This window comes from Schistocerca nitens, chromosome 1, assembly GCF_023898315.1.
Source record: "Schistocerca nitens isolate TAMUIC-IGC-003100 chromosome 1, iqSchNite1.1, whole genome shotgun sequence".
NCBI classification, from domain to species: domain Eukaryota; kingdom Metazoa; phylum Arthropoda; class Insecta; order Orthoptera; family Acrididae; genus Schistocerca; species Schistocerca nitens.
In genome coordinates, this window is record NC_064614.1 from 1,268,974,882 (window position 1) to 1,268,996,300 (window position 21,419).

Below are 21,419 nucleotides of genomic sequence, written 5' to 3' on the forward strand. Positions count from 1 at the left end.
AGTGAAGAAAAATTTGCTTGCTTTTCTTGTGTTTCAGATTGCAAGGGTGATTGTATTCCAGTGTTTGCTAAATTTTTGTTGTGTCTCACATGTATCCCAGGAGGGAAGCTGCAGAACGATTTAACTTTCTCTTTTCAGAGGCTTTGCTTGCCCCCCACCCTCCCCCCTTTGCACCTTAGCCACAGATTTCCAATGTAATGGATCTAACACAAGCTTTTCAGTTTCAGAACCAACAAATTGCTCCCTTGCTGACGATGGTACAACAACTTCTGGTTGCACAAGCAGCATTGGCCGTACAACAACAGAAGCCAACCGACCAACACACCCAACAAATGCCACTGACCAGCACACCACCGTTCTGGCAATTTAACGACACAGAAGGCGCATGGCACGAATACCTAACCCACAGTTCCAAGTTCATTGTGCAGTTCAATGAGTTTAAGGTAGTGTGTTCAGGTTAATACAAAAACTATTCCCAACTGCATCTCCCGATGAACTCAGTTATGATGAATTAGTCACTGCATTAACTCAGTACTATGATCAGCAAGTTCAAGTAGCTGCAGCCAGATATTATTGTTTTCATTTGCAGATAAAGCCGGAATGGATGTACCATAAGTGGTATACAGAATTAACAGGCATGACTGGGAAGTGTAAAGTCAAGTGTAGTTGTGGCAATGTTTACGGTGACTAAACGATTAGGGATGCTGTAACATTCAGTGTCCAAGATAGTAGAATATGGGAACAGATCCTAAAGTACTGTGATCCTTCACTTTCTCAAATGTTGCAATCTTAGAGCAAAATGATTCTGGTGCTGTAGTGGCCGATAAGTTTGACCAGACCCTGATTTGTTGGGTCGAGTCACTCTGTGCTCGCGACTGCCCCAAGCAGCCACAACATGCGCACAGCCACGTAAACAGACTTGTGAAGTCTTGCCCTACATCTTTTGCTCGCCAAAAAAGACACGACTGCCCATCACGAAGCGCAACACGTTACATGTGCGGAAAAAAGGCCATGGCCAAGCAGTTTGTCTGCAATGGCACAAAAACACCAATTTTGCCCGCTCCCAGAAAAAACAGGCTTGTGTACATGAAGTGAACATTGTGTTTTCCAAGCCTACAACAAGTTCTGACAAAAGTAAGATTAAGGTTGTGCCTCCTTCTCGCCCTAGTGTTGTGCAACGACATTCTAGCAAACTATTTGTCTCACTACAAATTGGTGGCCATCGTGTGAACTTTCAGTTAGACATAAGTGCATCAGTCACTTTGCTAAATTGTGCCACGTACAAACAGAAAGGGCTCACCATGCCTTTCTAAATCTAGCAAGCACCTCACTGCTTACAACAGATAGGAAATTCCAGTGCTTGGACAGTCTAGTTTGCCTGTCACTTACAATTCTCACACTAGAACAGAGAATTTTAATGTGTTAAAATCAAGAGACAGTGAGAACATTTTCAGTTTAGATGCCTTTGTTTTGTTTGGCCTTAGCATCCATAACGGTGTACTGTCAGTCTCTACATTTGTACCACTATAAAGTGTAGATAGCTTGCTTAAAGAATTTCCTGAACTATTTTCAGAAGGAATGGGAAAAGCTAATAACTTTGTAGCGTATGTTGCATTGAAAGACAATGCACAGCCTAAGTTTATCTAGGCCTGCCCCGTTCCAATTCCTTTAAGAGACAAAGAAGCCAGTGAATTGAAAGACTTGCAAGATAATGGTGTAATTGCTTCCACTGAAGCTAGTCAATGGGCAAGTCCACTAGTTTTGTTGCCTAAGCCTTCTGGTCGCATTCGCATTTGTGTTGACTTGAAGTCTATAGTCAACCCACATACAGTAGTTGACACTTATCCGTTACCTCATCCTGAGGAACTCGTGAACAAGTTGGTGCAGAGCATTTCTTTTCTAAGACGGATTTGCGTGATTCCTATTTGCAAATTCCATTGAATGAAGAATCAAACAAAGTATTTGTTGTAAATACAAACTTAGGACTGTTCACATATTTATGTTTGCCCTTTGGCAGTGCTTACGCACCCGCCATTTTTCAACATTAGTTGGAACAACTGACTGCTAAAGTGTCATGTTGCTCAAACTACCTTGATGATATTGTTCCCTGAGATCGTACATCAGAGGAACACATTGCCAATTTGTGTACTCTTTTTTTGAGTGTTGTCAGAAGCATGACTCAAGTGTCATCTAGAAAAGTGTGACTTTTTTCAAACTGAATTACTGTACTTAGGTCACATGATAAACAGTCAGGGTGTGCATCCCTTCCAATCTCATCTGCTTGCAATCCATGACTTGCCCGTTCCTCGCAATGTGTCTGAACTACAGTCAGTACTAGGCAAGATGACATACTACATTCGGTTCATACCGAATGCCACTCAGATCACGGCTCCATTGTGTGGACTAAATATTGTAAAGATGCATTTCAGAAATTCACAAATGCTTTGCTTAGTGACAGATGTTTAGTGCATTATGACCCTGTCAAGCCAATAGTTTTGCAAATCGATGCTCCTTCCTATGGAATCGGCACTGTGCTTTCGCACAGAATTGGTGAACGAGACATACCTATTGCTTTTGCCTCAAAGTTGCTCACTCAAACTCAATGCAATTATTCTCAAATAGAAAAAGATGCTCTTGCTATTGTGTATGGTGTGACTAAATTCCATCACTATTTGTATGGCCGCAAGTTCTATTTAGTGCCAGATCACAAATCTTTGCAGTCCATGTTTCATCCGCAAAAGCCAGTTTCTACGTGCACTTCTCAAAAATTGCAACGCTGGCTTTGTTGCTTTCGCAGTATCAACATGAAATTGTGTACCGACCTACGGCAAAACATGGCAATGCAGATGCCGCATCTCACCTTCCAATTGGCCCAGACTCTGATTTTGATGCATTGCCACACCTTGTTGCAAACTGATGCACAGGACTCTGAACTGCTGGAATCTTTTCCCTTGCAACAAAAAAAATTGTACAGGCCATGGAAGCAGACCCAGACCTCAAGATTTTGTTGCATTATATTCGCACATCTTGGCCTCTTTCATTGAACAGTATCCAGAACTATGTTGTGCGCCAATATTTTGCCCATCGGCAAAGCCTTTCGGTTCAACAAGGTGTGACTCTAGTTCAAAATGACAACGGACAATCCTGTGTGCATATTCCCAAAATGTTGCAAAAGGATGTGACGTGACTGCTCCATCAAGGACATTGAGGAATTGTTTCCACTAAACAGTTAGTGTGCCAACACTGTACTTGGCAGGGCACGGATGCCCACATTGAACAGATGACATCACAGTGTTGCGTGTGCACGTGGACCAAATCTGCTCAGCCATAAACATTCTCTGCTTGACCTAAGAACTCCATTGCCATGGCAGCAGTGCATATTGACTTTGCAGGTGCATTTTGGAACACTTGTTGGCCCATAGTGGTAGATTCTTTTAGCAAGTTCCCATTTGTGTTGCCTATGGCTTCTAACACATCAAGTAGCACTATTATACCATTGTCTTCAATATTTTGCATGGAAGCTTTGCCAGAAGTACTTGTCTCGAACAATAGACCACAGTTCACTTCACATAACTTTGAACAGTTTTGTGAATGCATCTAACAAGTGCTCCGTTTCACCCACAGTCCAACAGAGTAGCAGAATGCTTTGTTCACACTTTCAAGAAATAGACGGCCAAGCTTTGCACAACCCACACACAGAAACAGGTACTGCAACTCTCTCTCACCTCCTACACACACACAAGACCTCCCACACACAAGACGGACCATCACCGGTGGAACTTCTGCATGGCCACCACCATTGGATGCAGCTACACTTGCTACACCCACCGCAGCATCCAGCGCCGCCAATGGTCCACAAGTATCACTTTGCACTGCGTGATCTTGTTATTCTCAGGGTTTATGGCAACTGTTGGTGCTGGAAAAGAGGCTTGACCCAGGAATGCATTTGCTCTTACATATATTTCATTGCAGGTCCCGATGGTTTTCAGCACCACCACCAGAACCTAATTCATGCATGTCATTTTGCCCTGTGATTCTGCTGCTTTTCTTTCCCCAGATTCATGACTTCATAGGACAATGCAACTTTTGCAGCCGCCTGCTGGTGCCGACAGCGCACCCTAGGAGGAATAGATGGACAATGCATTCTCGCTCCCACTGTCCCTGCTCACTTACCCCACGGACCTAGGCCCGCCGTCACCGTCATCGCCCCAGCACACGCCCTCAGGCCGGGATGTGTGCCCTGGCAGCAGTTTTCTGGAGGATGTTCCTGTTGGCTCGCAAGCCAGATGACGGGGTACAATAGGGAGTATGTCGACCTCTACGTCCAGTGTCCTGCCACCCTCCGCGTTGTCATTCACAGCTTCACTATATGACAATGGTGCGGCATTCCGGGAGGGAAAGGGGGGGGGGGGGGAGGAGAGGGTAAGGGAGGCACCTGCTGGCGTAAAGCTGACACCAGCACACCATGTGGCAAAGAGGTTGCAAGACGATAGATAGAGGCCAACAACAGAGTCACAGGAAACGCTTTGCCAACGCCCTATGAGCCACAAGTATTTAGTGTGCTGCTATGGACCAGGAGAGCAAGTCTATTCAAGTCTGTCGCACTGAGTAAGTTCCAGTGTCATCAGCCACAACCCAGCGGGAATCACAGTAGCAGTTAGCTCTGCTGCTAACTCAGAGACAGGCAGCACATAACAACCCTAATAGTGTACCTAACAGACTTTTGTTCTTCACCAGCAGTGAGGCTAACGTGCACTACACAGAAGAGCTTGTACCACACTGAATATCTTGAGTTAAGTAAACTTTCCATTCTTATGAATAAAGAACCCAGTTAATCTATGTGTGCAGTTTGTGTTATAAAAAAGAGGATACCGGCCACCAAACGATATCCTCTACTTGATTCCCATGGTACAGCTCTACAGTGACAATGAGATGACATAAAATAAATAGGATAAAACCAAGTGGCAAAAATAAATATATAAATTATACAGAAAGTGACTTTGAACAATAGGGACAAAATTCAGAAGATGATCCCAGAGAGAATACATAACAGATTTGATTTAACGAATACATTCCAGAAGCATAGGGTTTTTAAGTTACGAGGCCATGCAGCACTTGTGGGCCTACAGTACATTCTGATGAGTGTGATACCATCGTTCACTATCAGTATGTGGTACTGCTCTCCATTACAGCTGTGTTCCACTAGACCTTACTTGTGTCTTAACCTCTAAAGAAGCATCATCTCACAGGATGGATTTATTTTTAATGATCTGTAAATTAACAACTGTGCAGTTTAAAAACAAAAAATGAACCAGTCCTTACATCTTATAGTGAAGAACATATTTTTTCAACAAGAAACAATATTGTACAGCACTGATTCATACAGAATATTTTATGAACATAACATTAAATAGTGCTACAATTCTGTTTTTCTAAATATTCCCTCACAATTAATTACCTGTACCTGACCAAGCACTTTTTAAGTGATGTTTAGAATTTGCCCTTGTCCATTATTATTTTTGTGCCACTGGGTAATGCATTATTTAGGAGCTGTTTACAGATTAACTAGGAAAAGGCACAAACTACTATTCAATTTTTATATTGTGCTAGTTATACTTTCTAATATGCAGGTATGGGACTGGTAACACATTATCACTGACATTAATAACACTGTTCTACAAAAAAAACCTTTTTTTCTATTTCTGATAAAAAAAATATTGTGATCCTAGTTGTATTTTGAGTGCTGAATTGAAAACTGTTTTTGTTTTTTTCTGTCAGGGATAGTTTATGAGTAATCGCAATTTTATTTATCTTTTCAGTTTCTGATATAGTGCAGCAACCGTGAGGTGAAATTCGACAAACAAATGCACATCTTTATGATGATATAAGTTCATCACATTAATGGAGGGTGGGATCTAACATATAACACAGTAACCTTCGTGTACACACTTTGAAGCATTTATTTGACATGAGAAATTACAGAAAATTGACAAACAATGAGCCACTGCCTTGTAATGCACATCACTTTTTTCTTTTGTATTGTGAATCTTTCTTCTCTCGAATGATATTCCAGCAATAATCTGCTAACATAGAAGGTACCCACTTCCCTTCATAGCGCCTTTCTGTGGTAGAAATGTCTTTATGGAATCTTTCCCCATGTTCATCCGATAGGTCACTACAACTCTCTGTGAAGTAGTCCAGATGAGAGTCCATCATATGTACCTTCAAAGACATATTGCACCCCAAATCCTGATATGCTGCACCATTGCTTTGTAGTTAGTAGCTCTTCTTCTTCCGAGGAAGTTTTCCGATACCATCTTGAAACAGTCACATGCAGTTTTTTCTTTATCCATTAAACATGCTTCAAAATTTGCATCTTTCTGCAGCTCCCTGATTTGTGGGCCCACAAATACACCATCCTTTATTTTTGCAGCTGAAAGACGGGGGAATTTGGTAGCTAGATATGCAAACCCACAGCCTGTTGGATCCATGGCCTTCACAAATTGTTTCATCAGGCCAAGTTTGATGTGAAGCAGTGGAAGTAGTATATATTCAGGAGCTATCAGACTTTCACGTTGTACATTCTTTTCGCCAACTTTCTATCTTCGCCTAGGCCATTTCTTTTTCACGTAGTGAGAATTTCGGCCTTGACTATCCCACTCGCAAAGAAAACAGGCATACTTTGTGTAGCCTTGTTGCATTCCCAGTACCATAGCAATTACCTTGAAATCTGCACATATTTTCCATTTGTGTTCATTGTATTTTAATGAATTTAGCATCCTTTGTACGAATTTGTAATTCTCTTTTGTCAAACTAGCGTAAGCTACTGGAAGAGAGGGTATTTTATTTCTGTTATGGAGCAAAACACCCTTCAGACTTGTTTTCGATGCATCTATGAAAAGTCTCCACTTCTGTGAAATATAAGTAAAGTTCAGCACTTTCATCAGGCCAGCAACGTCATTGCAAAATGCCTGTGCTTCGTCAGTTGAAAAATAAGAAATAAAGGCATATTCTATGTGCCTGAACACACTGATTTTAGCACTTTGGTGTAGTATATTATACTCTTGTAATCTTGAATCAAGCAGCTGCGCCTTTTGTTTACTTAGTCCTAGATCACGTATTAAATCATTTAAATCTGCCTGTGTTAACAAATGTGGCGATGACTTACTTGTGCAGTGATATAAAGAATCATCATCTGTGATTTCTTCAGTACTACTTATTTCACTGTCACTCGGAATTTGACCTCGTGCTATTGAAGGTACTGGAAGGTTGTCGGAATGCTGCACTGGCATTCTCGCTGAAAGCAGATCTGGGTAAACAATGTGCCTCTTCGACTTTTTGTTTGTAAAACCGTGAATTTTTGTTAGATAGAAATAACAATCAGTAACATGGTCCTTAGGCTCCCTCCACACCATGGGAACAGCAAACAACGCCACATTCTCTTTACCTTTCCACCACTGAATTAGTTTGCAATAACATGTATCACAACAGAAATGTGGTGCCCATTCTTTATCTTGGTCTCCTACCTCTACTCCAAAGTAATGTTTGTATGCTTTCTTTATGACTGAAGAAATTTTCTTCCTATTTCTGGCAAAAGTGAACTTCCCACAGATGTAGCAGAAGTTTTCCGGATTATATCGACATCCACGACGACGTGGCATTTCTGCAAATTTAAAAATACCACTTTGGTAATACACCTGTATTAAATTAATAGTAGGGAACTAGAGGAACGCTGATGTGTAAAAACAAGCAGTCGTTTTACCTTCAGCGCCAGGCTCATTCAGTTTACACACAGGAACTAAAAAATTCAACCGTGCTCGGAAATATGACAGACAGTTACTTGTCAGCCAAAACACCCACTCGTTAAGACTGACACAAATTGCGGCTCACACCACTGTTGTAAACTCGATGCACCTGCACCTAGGAGGCATGAAGCTTTACTGCCGAGGCAGCGACTGGCTGTCGCCGTTCGAGTTAATGAAATGTTTCAGGTGGTCTTAATGAAATAGGTGTGGCAGGGGATAACCTAATGATGTCTGATTCTTCCCACCTGCTGTTGCACAAGAAATTATCACGTTCTATCACTACTGGATGCGGCAACATACCCGTATTTCTCTATAACGTCCCTGTGTTTGCCATGAAATGTGAATATACATATATATGTACATATTACATAAAAAGTATCCTTGACAACGATATTTTGTTTACATATTTGAATTTCCCTTGGTAAAATGGTCTAGAAGCACATACTCTAATATCAGAAATAGAACCCATGTCGAACAGTGTAATCTTTTTCTTTGGCCTGAAATACTTCAGGTTTGCTACAGAGTTTCCCAAATACTACTCTGTATTTCAGTACTAATTGTTAGTGAGCAGATGATAAATATATAGTCCTGAGAATATTTTGTTATGCAGCTCCCTATCATTCTTCTTATGAAACAGAGTCTGCTCAATTTTCTGTTTGTATAGCCTATATGTGTATCCCATTCTATGTCCTGTTATATTTAGTTATATTTAAATGCCTAGAAATTTTGTATATTATGTTTGTTCACTTACTCCAATATCAGAATTAGTTACTACTCTATTCTGTATGGCAAAATATTTCCGTTGTAACAGCCTTTTTTTCTGAGTCATCTGTCAGTTGACTGTTTGATGCAGCCTGCCACAAATTCCTCTCCCATGCGAACACCAGTCCACCTGATTTTCAATATTCTTCTGTAGCAGCACACCTCATATGCTTCAATTCTCTTCTATTCTGATTTTCCCACAGTCTGTGTTACACTACCATACATTCTCAGAAAGTTCTTCCTCAAATTAAGGCCTACGTTTGGTACTTAGTAGACTTCTCTTGGCCAGGAATGCCCTTCTTTTCTAGTGCTAGTCCGTTTTTTGTCTCTTCCTTGCCCCACTCATCATGGGTTACTTTGGTGTATAGGTAGTAGAATTCCTTAACTCCATCTACTTCATGACCACCAATCCTGATGTTAAGTTTCTCACCATTCTCATTTCTTTTAGCCTCGTGTCATATTCTGTACTCATTACACTATCCTTCCCATTTACTAGAGCCTGTAATTCTTCACTTTCACTAAGGATAGCAATATCTTCAGCAAATCTTATCACTGATCTCTCTTCATCATGAATTTTAATTCCAATCTTGAACCTTTCTTTTATTTCTGTCATTGCTTCTTCGATGTATAGATTGGACAGTAGGAGCGAAAGAATACATTCCTTTTTAGTGCGAGTACTTTGTTCTTGGTCTTCCTCTCTTATGGTTCCCTCCTGGTTCTTGTACATATTGTATGTTACCCATCTTCCCTATAGCTTAGCCCTATTTTTCTCAGAATTTCAAACATCTTGCACCATTTGACATTGTTAAACGCTACACTCCTACGAATGTGTCTTGATTTTTCTTCAGTTTTGCTTCCATTATCAGCCACAATGTCAGAACTGCCTCTCTCATCCCTGTACATTTCCTAAAGCCAAACTGATCATTACCTGACACATCTTCAATTTTCTTTTCCATCATTATCCGACAGATCCTCAATTTCCTTTTCCATTCTTCGGTATATTACTCTTGTCAACCGCTTGTACTGATTGCATCAGAGTCCTTTGATAAAGCTAGGATTATGAGTGAATTGTCACTGTAGGTGTCTGAAGCCTGAAACACTTCATACACACACAAAAAAAAATATTACTCTTCAGTTGAGTGGTCTACAAACTCAGCCACAATACTACAGAAAAATTCAAATTTTTTATTCTACTGTTTGGCACCTCTTCATGTTTTTATTATTATTATTATTAATGGAATGGCTCCATATTGGTGATTTTAGAGCATTCTGGAAAGATGGCAGAAGATGACTAATTTATAAAATATGCCAATGGTTCAGAGATTTATTGCTGCACATGTTTGTAACCAAATCTGGTATATTCTCTATTGCCGTAAAGTATTTATTTTAGTAGGTAATTTTTTGATATACTGCTGTTTATTTGTTGCCATGAGAAATATTTTTTAAATCACGTGTCTGTGTAATATTCATAAGTGATATTTTGCTCAGTAAGCTTTCCTGCTATATCTGGAAAATAAAATAAGATGTTTCCAGAATGAGGTTTTCACTCTGTAGCGAAGTGTGCACTAATATGAAGCTTCCGGAAGATTAAAACTGTGTGCCCAACCGAGACTCGAACTTGGGACTTTTGCCTTTCGCGGGCAAGTGCTCTACCATCTGAGCTACCCAAGGACGACTCACGCCCTGACCTCACAGCTTCACTTCTGCCAGTGATATCAACGCACACTCCGCTGCAGAGTGAAGATCTCATTCTAGAAACATCTCTTAGGCTGTGGCTAAGCCGTGTCTCCGCAATATCCTTTCTTCCAGGAGAGCTAGTTCTGCAAGGTTCGCAGGAGAGCTTCTGTGAAGTTTGGAAGGTAAGAGATGAGTTACTGGCAGAAGTGAAGCTGTGAGGACGGGGCGTGAGTTGTGCTCGGGTAGTTCAGATGGTAGAGCACTTGCCGGCGAAAGGCAAAGTTCCAGAGTTCGAGTATCGGTCTGGCACACAGTTAATCTGCCACGAAGTTTCAAAATAAGATGTGTTTACTTTCTACAAGACACCGTGTCTCTCCTGCTTAAAGAAATGGCTTTGACAGCCTAAAAGGTTCACCTGGCTGTTACGAGGTAGCGCTTCCTGTGGCAGGGAATTACTGCCTTTCATCTGCTGAAATGTGCTGTACAGGGTCCTCCTCGATATTGTAAGATGGTCTCCAACATGGAAAACTTGCAACCTTGGACATGTGTTCATCTGACACTACTACTTGTTCTTGCAGTGGCCGTTTCCCACAGCTTGACCTCATTTGTTTTAATCGCCTTGTATAAAGGAACATTTCACAGTCTCAAAATTTTTATTTTTTACAGTCACTGTCTTCTCTATTGCGAGAGAGAGAGAGAGAGAGAGAGAGAGAGAGAGAGAGGAGGGGGGGGGGGGGGGACTTCAAAATGTGTAACCAATGATGTCATATTGCTGACACACACACACACACCAAATGCTTGGAATACTATGGTATCATCACATGTCTCAAGAATTCAAACAAGCATAGTTAGTACAGTTACAAGTTCCCACAATTTGTACAAAAGTGAAACAGAGATGACCAGTGAATCATTGGAAGAGAAGTACCATTATTTTAGTGATAATATGTTGGGTTACTTCAGAAAAAAAGTTATACAAACATACGCTGCAAACCTCTGGGCGTGGCACATGGTAATTTGCATGGTATAACATGTTAGGGTTTCTTCTCAATCCAATCATGTATGAAGTGCACGAAGAATGACCGTCCGAATGCCATTGTACACACTGTAATTAGTGTAAGTTTGTCTTCATTGTCCTTAGGGGACCAAAACATAGGGAGATGAAGACTACAACAAAATTCTCCACTTAATATTGGTTGCTGAAATTTTGTAAGTAGGCTTTCATGGGACAATTTGTTTCTACAGTCAAGGGTCTGCCAATTCAGGTTTTTTTTCAACACTCCTGTAATGCTCTCCCATGAGTCAAACAAACCTGTGACGATTCATGCAGCACTTTTTTGTATAAGTTCAATATACCCTGTTAGTTCTATTTGATACAAATCCCATACACTTTAACAATATTCGAAGATGGACACAAGTGATTCGTAAGCAGTGTCCTTTGTAGACTGACTGCATTGCCCAGTACATTTACATACAAACTCCCCAAGCCAGCGTAACATGCATGGCGGAGCGTACCTAGTACCACTACTGCTCAGTTCCTTTCCTGTTCCACTCACAAATAGAGAAAGGGAAAATGGCTGCCTATATGCCTCCATTTGAACCCTAATTTCTTATATCTTTATCTCTGTGGTACTTACGTGACATGCATGTTGGCGGCAGCAGAAATGTTCTGCAGACAGCTTCAAATGCTGATTCTCTACATTTTCTCAATAGTGTTTCCTGAAAAGAAAGGCATCTCTCCTCCAAAGATTCCCATTGGATTTCACAAAGCATCTACATAAAACTGATGTGTTGACTGAACCTACAGGTAACAAATATGGCACCCCATCACCTCTGAATTGCTTCAAAGTTTTCCTTCAATCTGACCTGGTGGGAATCCCTAGCACTCGAACAGCACTCAAGAATGGGTTACACTATCTCCCAATAAACTGAAATCAACCATCTGCCTTCCTTACTACCGTCCTTACATGCTCATTCCATTCATATCGCTTTGCACTGTTACACCTGGATATTTAATTAACACGACTCTATCAAGCAGCACACGCTACTGCTAAATTTTCAACATTACAAGAGCGTTTTTCCTACTCATCTGCATTAACTTGTATTTTTCCACACTTAGGGCAAGCTACCATTCACCACACCAACTAGATATTTTGTTAAAGTTATCTTGTATCCTCCTACAATCACTCAACGATGACAACTTCCTATACACCACAGTGGCATCAGCAAGCAGACACAGATTGCTGCTCACCCTGTCCATCAGATCATTTATGCATACAGAGAATAAAAATGGTCCTATCACACTTCCATAGTGCATTCCTGATGCCTTGTCACTGATGAACACTCATTGTCGAGGACAATGTACTGAGGTGTATTACTTAAGAAGTCTTCAAAAGCAGCTCAAATTTTTGAGAATCTATTCCTTATGCTCAGACCTTTGTTAACAGCCTGAAGTGGGGCATAGTGTCAAACACTGTCTGGATATCTAGGAATATGCAATCTGCCTGATGCCCTTCAGCCATGGGTCACAGGGTATCATGAGAAAACAGCAAACTGAGTTTTGCACCAACAATTTTTTCTAATGCCTTGCTGATTTGTGTAGGTTTATTTTTTGTCATTGGGTCTAATATATTTCCAGCATGAATGGGCTCATGAACAATGCATTCTATACAGTTTTCAGACAATGCATTTAGAAACATTTCCCAGGATGTCCTGTCATGCCTACCACATACAGAATTGTATTTTCTCAGCTGATGGTTGGATGATTCAAGCCTCCTCCAATGATGACACGTCTGGACACTCATACAACCAATCTGAGGTTCTCTCTAATGTTTGCAGTTACATGTGGAGGCTATTCTGGTAGCCGATAAAAAGAAACAGTTGCAAATTTATGCAGCTTCGATTTTTATCTTGGTGGGTCCAAGTTTATTGTCTACTGTGACAAACACATTGTCTTCGTATACCATTAGCCTATCCTTTTGATATACACTTACATTTACCCCAAAAATCTAACAGCTGTCAGTTTTAGGTATTAGCCAGCTTTCTGTACCTAAAAGAGCTGTACTGCTTTTTAGGACTGCTTCAAACTATGGAACTTTCCTGCAAATTCTTCAGTAGGTGATCACTAGGATTTTAATAATATAGTCTGTGGGGCATTTCTTTGAATCTCGCCTTATACTTCGGAGTCACCTACAGCTATGATTATCTGGAACGTACAGAAGAGGGCTTGACCTAGAAAATTCTTGTGTGGAATCCACGTACAGTCAGCCACCTTGATAGCAGCCTCTAATGTGCAATGCACACATGACCCATTTAAGGGGACCCAACAATTCTCAACCCTATGGCACAAGTCCAGGTAGCAAGATGCAAGCTACTAACAGAACCTTCTAAATCTCTGGACCAAAACTTCTACTTGGCTCAGAACCAAAGGGTCCTGATCATTTCTAGAAACAATGCTACAGAATTTGGTGATCACTGGATTGCAGTAAGGCTGTCTTCTCAACCCAATATGTCAGTCAGTGGGTTGATCGAGTATGGCCTCAGACACCAAAAGACATGCAGTGTTCTTTCCAACACTTGCCAGAATTTGCAGTTGGTTGCACCCTCTTCCCTCAATGGCTGCTGTATCCTATTCAACATGTTGAATGAGGCCTCCATGCATAACAAAGACCGCACGCGGTGATCCCTTCCAACCCCTGCTGCCATTTCCCTTTGGGGCACATTTGTGTTTCCTTGACCTTCGCACAGGACACAGCATGTTTCCAAATAAGTGAAGTGTGTCTCACGGGCTCAGTAATGGAAGATAGCAGATCAAATTTATTGGTTAGGTGAATGGATTTAAAACCCCGACTTCTCCTTGGTCCCTGCCTCTCACATACATGGTCTCTAGACCTACCACTGGCACACCATTAACAGTCAAATGGATGACTAGTGATATTCTGTGTGGACTATGCAGCAAATTTCTTACCTTAATTTTTATATCTCAAGTAAGAATCACGATGATAAAAGTGATTAAGGCGCATATGGAGAAGTGATTAAGGTGCATATGAAGGCAAACATTCACTTATCCCATGTTCCACAGATAAATGTGATTAAAAATGGAGTGAGTAATATTGGAAAAATCAAACACCTTAAACTCCAGGTAGGAATATCAAAAATATAAGAAAAAGACAGATTGCTACTTACCATAAAGAAGACATGTCAAGTTGCAGACAGGCACAATTAAAACACACTTACCTAAAGCTTTCAGCCATGGGCTTCATCAATAAATGACAGACACAAACCATTCACATCACACACACAAGCAGGCGCACCTCATGCACACACGACCCACAGCTCCAGCATCTCGGGCTGGAATGCGGCTATCACGTGGGATGCAAGCAGCAACCTGGAGGGGGTGTGGAAGGGAAAGTGACAGCTGTTTGTGAGAGGAGAGAGACAAGCACTCTTTTCTGGTAAACTGTGCAGGGACTAGACTGCCAACATATGCAGTGTCTGCAAGTTGTGGAACAGGGAGATGGGGAAAAAAGGAGAGGAGAGGGGAAAGACCATATACCAATATAATTTATTGGTATGACTACCAACCAGCTGTCCACCAGAACGAATGGCCACCACCAAACTGTGGCCAAGCACCCAATGGCACAACATGCAGCTGAACATAACAAACTTGATTTCAATGGCTACTTCACTACCAAAGCTATCTGGATCGTTCCCTCCACCACCAACGTTTCTGAACTGTGCAGATGGGTGTTATCCTTACAACAAATTCTCCGCTCATAACAGTCCCGGCCTCCAATTGCCAAACCTCCCTGCCCCACAACCCCGACGTTGCACCTGTTGGCAGTCTAGTCCCTGCACACTCCACCAGATGGCTTTTGTCTCTTTCCCTACCCATACACAACTACCCCTTCCTACTATCCCTTCCCCTTCCTCTTCTCCACCCCCTCTAGATTGATGCTTGCGTCCCATGTGATAGTAGCATTCCGGTCCAAGCTGCTGCAGTTAGCAGTCATGTGCGCATAAGGTGTGTGTGCCTGTGTGAATGGTGTGTGCGTCTCTCTTTTACTGATAAAGGCTGTAACCGAAAGCTTTATGTTAAGTGTGTTTCAGTTGTGCCTGTCTGCAACTTGATAAGTCTTATTTACGGTAAATAGCAATCTGTCCTCTCCTACATTGTTAATGTTGGAGAAAAAAAGTATACTTTAACGTGCACTAAACAGCGGTTAGCAGAGTATACAGTTAGATGCTGGTAGCCACGAAGCTTTCTGCATAATTAATTAAACTGTTCTGGTCCTTCTTTGATTCTGTTTTGCCTATTGAATTGTTATATTTTATGCACCTCCTCTGTTTCGCAATTGCTCTACAATCTGTTCCACCTCTGGATCACAGGGTACCAGGCTCAATTCCCAGCCGTTTCAGAGATTTTCTCCGCCCATGGATAGGGTGTTTGTGTTGTTCTCATCATTTCATCACCATTCAGGAAAGAGGCAAGACTGGCAGTGAAAAGATTGGGAATTTGCACGGGTGCTCTTAACCACACCATTGTGTGCCTCACAAAACAAAATCATCATCATCATCTGTTCCACCTAGCATCTGTGTCACCACATTTCTAAGTGACCATGTACAGCTGCTTCATCTCAAATCTGTTCTGTTGCTGTCCATTGATTAATATTTATTTATGCATGTTCCATCCATGCAGATATTATCATCAGTAGAATGCATTCCAGTTTCACATATTTGACTATTCTTTGCTTTCTTCCAACATTCTCTTATCTTCAAGAAGGATCCCAAGTTCCAAATTATGAAGAATTATACTGGTTTCCTGTATCACATTTTACCACTTGCCATTATTTTTTTGATATGTTTATTTTTTCAACAAAACTTTGCACAGTTTGATCTTTCATTTTTGGATATATACTCTAATTTCCTTAACATACAAAATCAACACATGTATGTTGAGTGACTTGTTATCTGTTATAATGCAAAACACATTATTTGATTTCTCCAGATGAGTGTCAACAAGATTTTAAAACAGTTGGTGTGTTTTTAATTTTTTTCACACATAACAAAATGACTCCAGGATGTGTGTTATAACACTGTGTACTATATAATACATTGTAGCTTTTGGAGATACATTTGAGAAGCTAAAGAAAAGAATCAGAATACTCTGATGATGGTCAAGTCCTGGTAAAATTAGAGGGGTGTGTATATAAGAAGGCGAGTGAGGAGGTGATGCACAGTAGCACTGAATAGCATACCGCTTGATACTTCAGCCATTAACATCATTCTGCAGCTTGTTTCTGTAGTATATACTTCACTGTGAGCATAAAATATTTAACAATGAGTTTCACATAATGCACGTATGTACAATAAGGGTATTTGGTCATTGTAGTTTTCATTCTGGCTGACATACAGCAAATGTAAGTATTACGTTAACAAGCAGTAGCTCTAGTTTTCTGCATGCATATATTTTTCAAAAAGAGATAGAAGCAGAAACACACTCCCCATGTTGAATACACACCAACCCTACCAGGTGTCAGAGGGGAGAACAACTGTAGCATGTGGTGTGAGACAGACACAGAGGTGCTCTCCGCAAAGTATTCTCCTTCTCTGCGCAGAATGCAACACACACTCATGTTCTTTCATGGACACCACTCTTGTAGGGTAAAGAAAACAGTGTTTTGTAACATGACAGCTCCATACATCCTGTGATATATGTATCTTGTGTTCATTCCATTAAAGAGAAAATTCAATTCAAAACATTGTTACTGACAATGAACAGAATTGGCTGCCAGTATATGCCATTGGGGGACTCACCTCCAAGTAGTGCTTATAAGGAAATATAAAAATATTTCACAGCCTAATGTCTCCCCCCCTCGCCTTAGCCATTCTTACATTTGCATTTGTCAAACTTTTGTTATATTTTCATTTCTTTACCTTTTTATTCTTTTCTACTATGGGTCCCCCACCACCTACACTTCTTTCTCTACCTTCTTTCTCTCTTCACTCTTCTTTCTTTCTATTTATTATTCTACATTCACGCTATTCTTCTCACAATTCATTCTCTCTTCTCCTTCTAACCCACTGGCTAACACTGGTCCTTCTATCATTTTTGACTCGCAGCTGGCATGACACTTCTTAATCCACTGTCTTTCACCCCCTACTCTATCTGACATCTTTCCTTATCTTAGTTTTTAAGTGACCCACCCCTCTGCGGAACGTCCCCTACCAAACAAGAACAAAATTAATGTTGTTTATACGGAAATTAATGTTGTTGAAGCTAAGAGTGTGGTGATCTATTTTTAAGTATTTCTATCCCCAGTAATGGAAGGAGTGTCTCCTGAAAGTATGTTCTGGCAGCTATCCTGTCTGTCTGTGCGTTAATTACATGTGTTTGGCAAATTATAAATGGGATCTGAACAGACTACAGAATGACACAGTTAGGTCAGCATACAACAAACAAACAAACAAACATGGCTACAGTATACACACACACACACACACACACACACACACCAAAAAATGTTGAAGAAAAATGGGTGTCTTCGAAATATAACATCCTACGAGTAGCAAATTAAACAGTCAAGACACAGAAGACAAAGCATAAAAAAGAACAGAGTACAGAAAGAACAATAACAAAAATAAATTTAAGATGTAAGCAGAAACAAGACAAAGCTGAGGTAGGAGAAAGGCAATACAAAGCATTGAGGAATGAAATCAACCAGGAGTAAAAAAAGAATAAACAACAATTGTTAGAGGACCAATACAAAGAGGTGAACGAAATGATCAGCACAGCAAAGCTGAAATGTACCTACAGGGTGTTTCAAAAATGACCGGTATATTTGAAACGGCAATACAAACTAAACGAGCAGCAATAGAAATACACCGTTTGTTGCAATATGCTTGGGACAACAGTACATTTTCAGGCAGACAAACTTTCAAAATTACAGTAGTTACAATTGTCAACAACAGATGGCGCTGCGGTCTGGGAAACTCTATAGTACGATATTTTCCACATATCCACCATGCGTAGCAATAATATGGCGTAATCTCTGAATGAAATTACCCGAAACCTTTGACAACGTGTCTGGCGGAATGGCTTCACATGCAGATGAGATGTACTGCTTCAGCTGTTCAATTGTTTCTGGATTCTGGCGGTACACCTGGTCTTTCAAGTGTCCCCACAGAAAGAAGTCACAGGGGTTCATGTCTGGCGAATAGGGAGGCCAATCCACGCTGCCTCCTGTATGTTTCGGATAGCCCAAAGCAATCACACGATCATCGAAATATTCATTCAGGAAATTAAAGACGTCGGCCGTGCGATGTGGCCGGGCACCATCTTGCATAAACCACGAGGTGTTCGCAGTGTCGTCTAAGGCAGTTTGTACCACCACAAATTCACGAAGAATGTCCAGATAGCGTGATGCAGTAATCGTTTCGGATCTGAAAAATGGGCCAATGATTCCTTTGGAAGAAATGGCGGCCCAGACCAGTACTTTTTGAGGATGCAGGGACAATGGGACTGCAACATGGGGCTTTTCGGTTCCCCATATGCGCCAGTTCTGTTTATTGACGAAGCCATCCAGGTAAAAATAAGCTTCGTCAGGAAACCAAATGCTGCCCACATGCATATCGCCGTCATCAATCCTGTGCACTATATTGTTAGCGAATGTCTCTCGTGCAGCAATGGTAGCGGCGCTGAGGGGTTGCCGTGTTTGAATTTTGTATGGATAGAGGTGTAAACTCTGGCGCATGAGACGATACGTGGACGTTGGCGTCATTTGGACCGCAGCTGCAACACGGCGAACGGAAACCCGAGGCCGCTGTTGGATCACCTGCTGCACTAGCTGCGTGTTGCCCTCTGTGGTTGCCGTACGCGGTCGCCCTACCTTTCCAGCACGTTCATCCGTCACGTTCCCAGTCCGTTGAAATTTTTCAAACAGATCCTTTATTGTATTGCTTTTCGGTCCTTTGGTTACATTAAACCTCCGTTGAAAACTTCGTCTTGTTGCAACAACACTGTGTTCTAGGTGGTGGAATTCCAACACCAGAAAAATCCTCTGTTCTAAGGAATAAACCATGTTGTCCACAGCACACTTGCACGTTGTGAACAGCACACGCTTACAGCAGAAAGACGACGTACAGAATGGCGCACCCACAGACTGCGTTGTCTTCTATATCTTTCACATCACTTGCAGCGCCATCTGTTGTTGAAAATTGTAACTACTGTAATTTCGAAAGTTTGTCCGCCTGAAAATGTACTGTTGTCCCAAGCATATTGCAACAAACGGTGTATTTCTATCGCTGCTCGTTTAGTTTTTATTGCCGTTTCAAATATACCGGTCATTTTTGAAACACCCTGTATAAATCAAATGCATTGGAGTCCAAAACAAAGATGGAATAGTATTACATGACCAGAAACAGACAAGAAAAATGTGGAAACACTAAAAAGCTGTATGCAGGAAATAATGAAGATCTGCAACTGGAGAACGCTGAGTAAGTTGATCCAAAACCGGAGGGAGATGGTGTATGATGACTTCAACATTTTTGTCAGGCAGCTAAAACCTGGATAAGCCACTGGAATTGATGATATACGATCATCAAGGCTGGTGGAGAACAGCTACACAAAGAACTGTTCCACCTCATACAAGTTATGTGAAAAAACTGGAGAGCTCCAACAAACAGACTTTTAAAAAATATGTACAAGGTCAATACTACAAAAAGAATCTCCAAACTGACATGAACACTCTAGGACTCCTAATTTGGTAACAAATGTCTCCAAGATCTTGACCTCTATCATTCTAAGGTGGATCAAAGGCAGGATGGATGCAATGATCATGGAAGACCAATTTGGCTTTTGAAGAGGTGTAGGCACATGAGAGGCAGTACTTGGCTTATGATTAATTCTTGAGAAAAGGCTGAGGAAGGCTGAAGACACATATATTGCCTTCAGCGGCTTAGAAAAAGTGTTTGTAACAGTAGCCTAGTGACAGCTTTCCGAGATTCTGACAGATGGTGGCATAAAGTACTTACAGTAGTGCAGAGACTGTGAAAAGATTTGGAGACCAAGAAGAAGAAGAAGAACATATAAATTCAGAGGGCAATAGATGAAGCTATGGAGAACATAGGGACTATAGGTGGAATTAAAGTTCATGGTCAGAAAATAGACATGTCGAGATTCGCTGATGATACCGCAGTGTTAAGATGTAATTAGAAGCGATGCTGACCCCGATGGAAGCTACTCTCAGCTCTTCTCATAACATGAAAATTAATAACAGAAAAACAAAAATCTTAGTGGTGAGTAGATAAAACACCATTGCCCAATGCTCACTTGATAATGAAAGACTGGAGAATGTTCAATCCCTTGCCTACCAAGGCTGTAAAATTACATCAGACAGAAGATCAATAAAGGATATTGCAAGCCAAATCCATCAAGTAAAAGCTGCTTTTAACAAGAAAAGAAACATTTTTACAACCAGTTGCATAGACAAACATCACAGGATCTCATGAACACATTTATTTGGATTTGCTGTACAGAAGACAAATATGGACACTCAGACACAGTGGTTAGCACACTGGACCCACATTTGGGAGGACGATGGTTCAAACCCACTCCAGCCATCCTGATCTAAGTTTTCCATGATTTCCCTAAACCATTTCAGGAAAATGTCAGGATGGTTCCTTTGAAAGAGCACGGCCGACTTCCTTCCCCATCCTTTTCTAATCCATGGGACCAATGACCTCGCTGTTTGGTCCCCTCCCCCAAATCGATCAACCCACACTCAGAGAAGCAGACAAAAACAAAACAACAGTCTTCAAGATGTGATGATACCCTAAGCTCAAGATTTCCTGGGTAGACAAGATTTCAAATGAACAGGAGCACCACAGAGTGGAGCAAGAGAAGTCATATGTTTCAAAACTTATCCGACTTAGAAGGGACACATGGGCTGACCATCTGGTGAGATATGATTGTATCATTGAAGGGATAGTAGAGTGGAGAACACAAGAGGCAGACTGAGACTAGATTCCATCAACCAGATCATTGATGGTACCAGCTGCACCACCCATACCGCTCTCAAGAGCAAAGCTAAAGACAGAAATGCATACCGAGCTGCTGTTAACTGATCTGATGGTTGCAAATCTAAGAAGAAGAACAAGACCAAAAATATGAAGTGAATG

The 21,419-nt window shown here is 41.2% G+C and overlaps 1 protein-coding gene across 5 annotated transcripts in view; it reads right to left on the reverse strand.

The window, feature by feature from the left end:
- Window positions 1-21,419, reverse strand: part of LOC126202029 (cytochrome c oxidase assembly protein COX15 homolog) — a 93,919-nt gene that overhangs the window by 49,188 nt on the left and 23,312 nt on the right. The window lies entirely within an intron of this gene.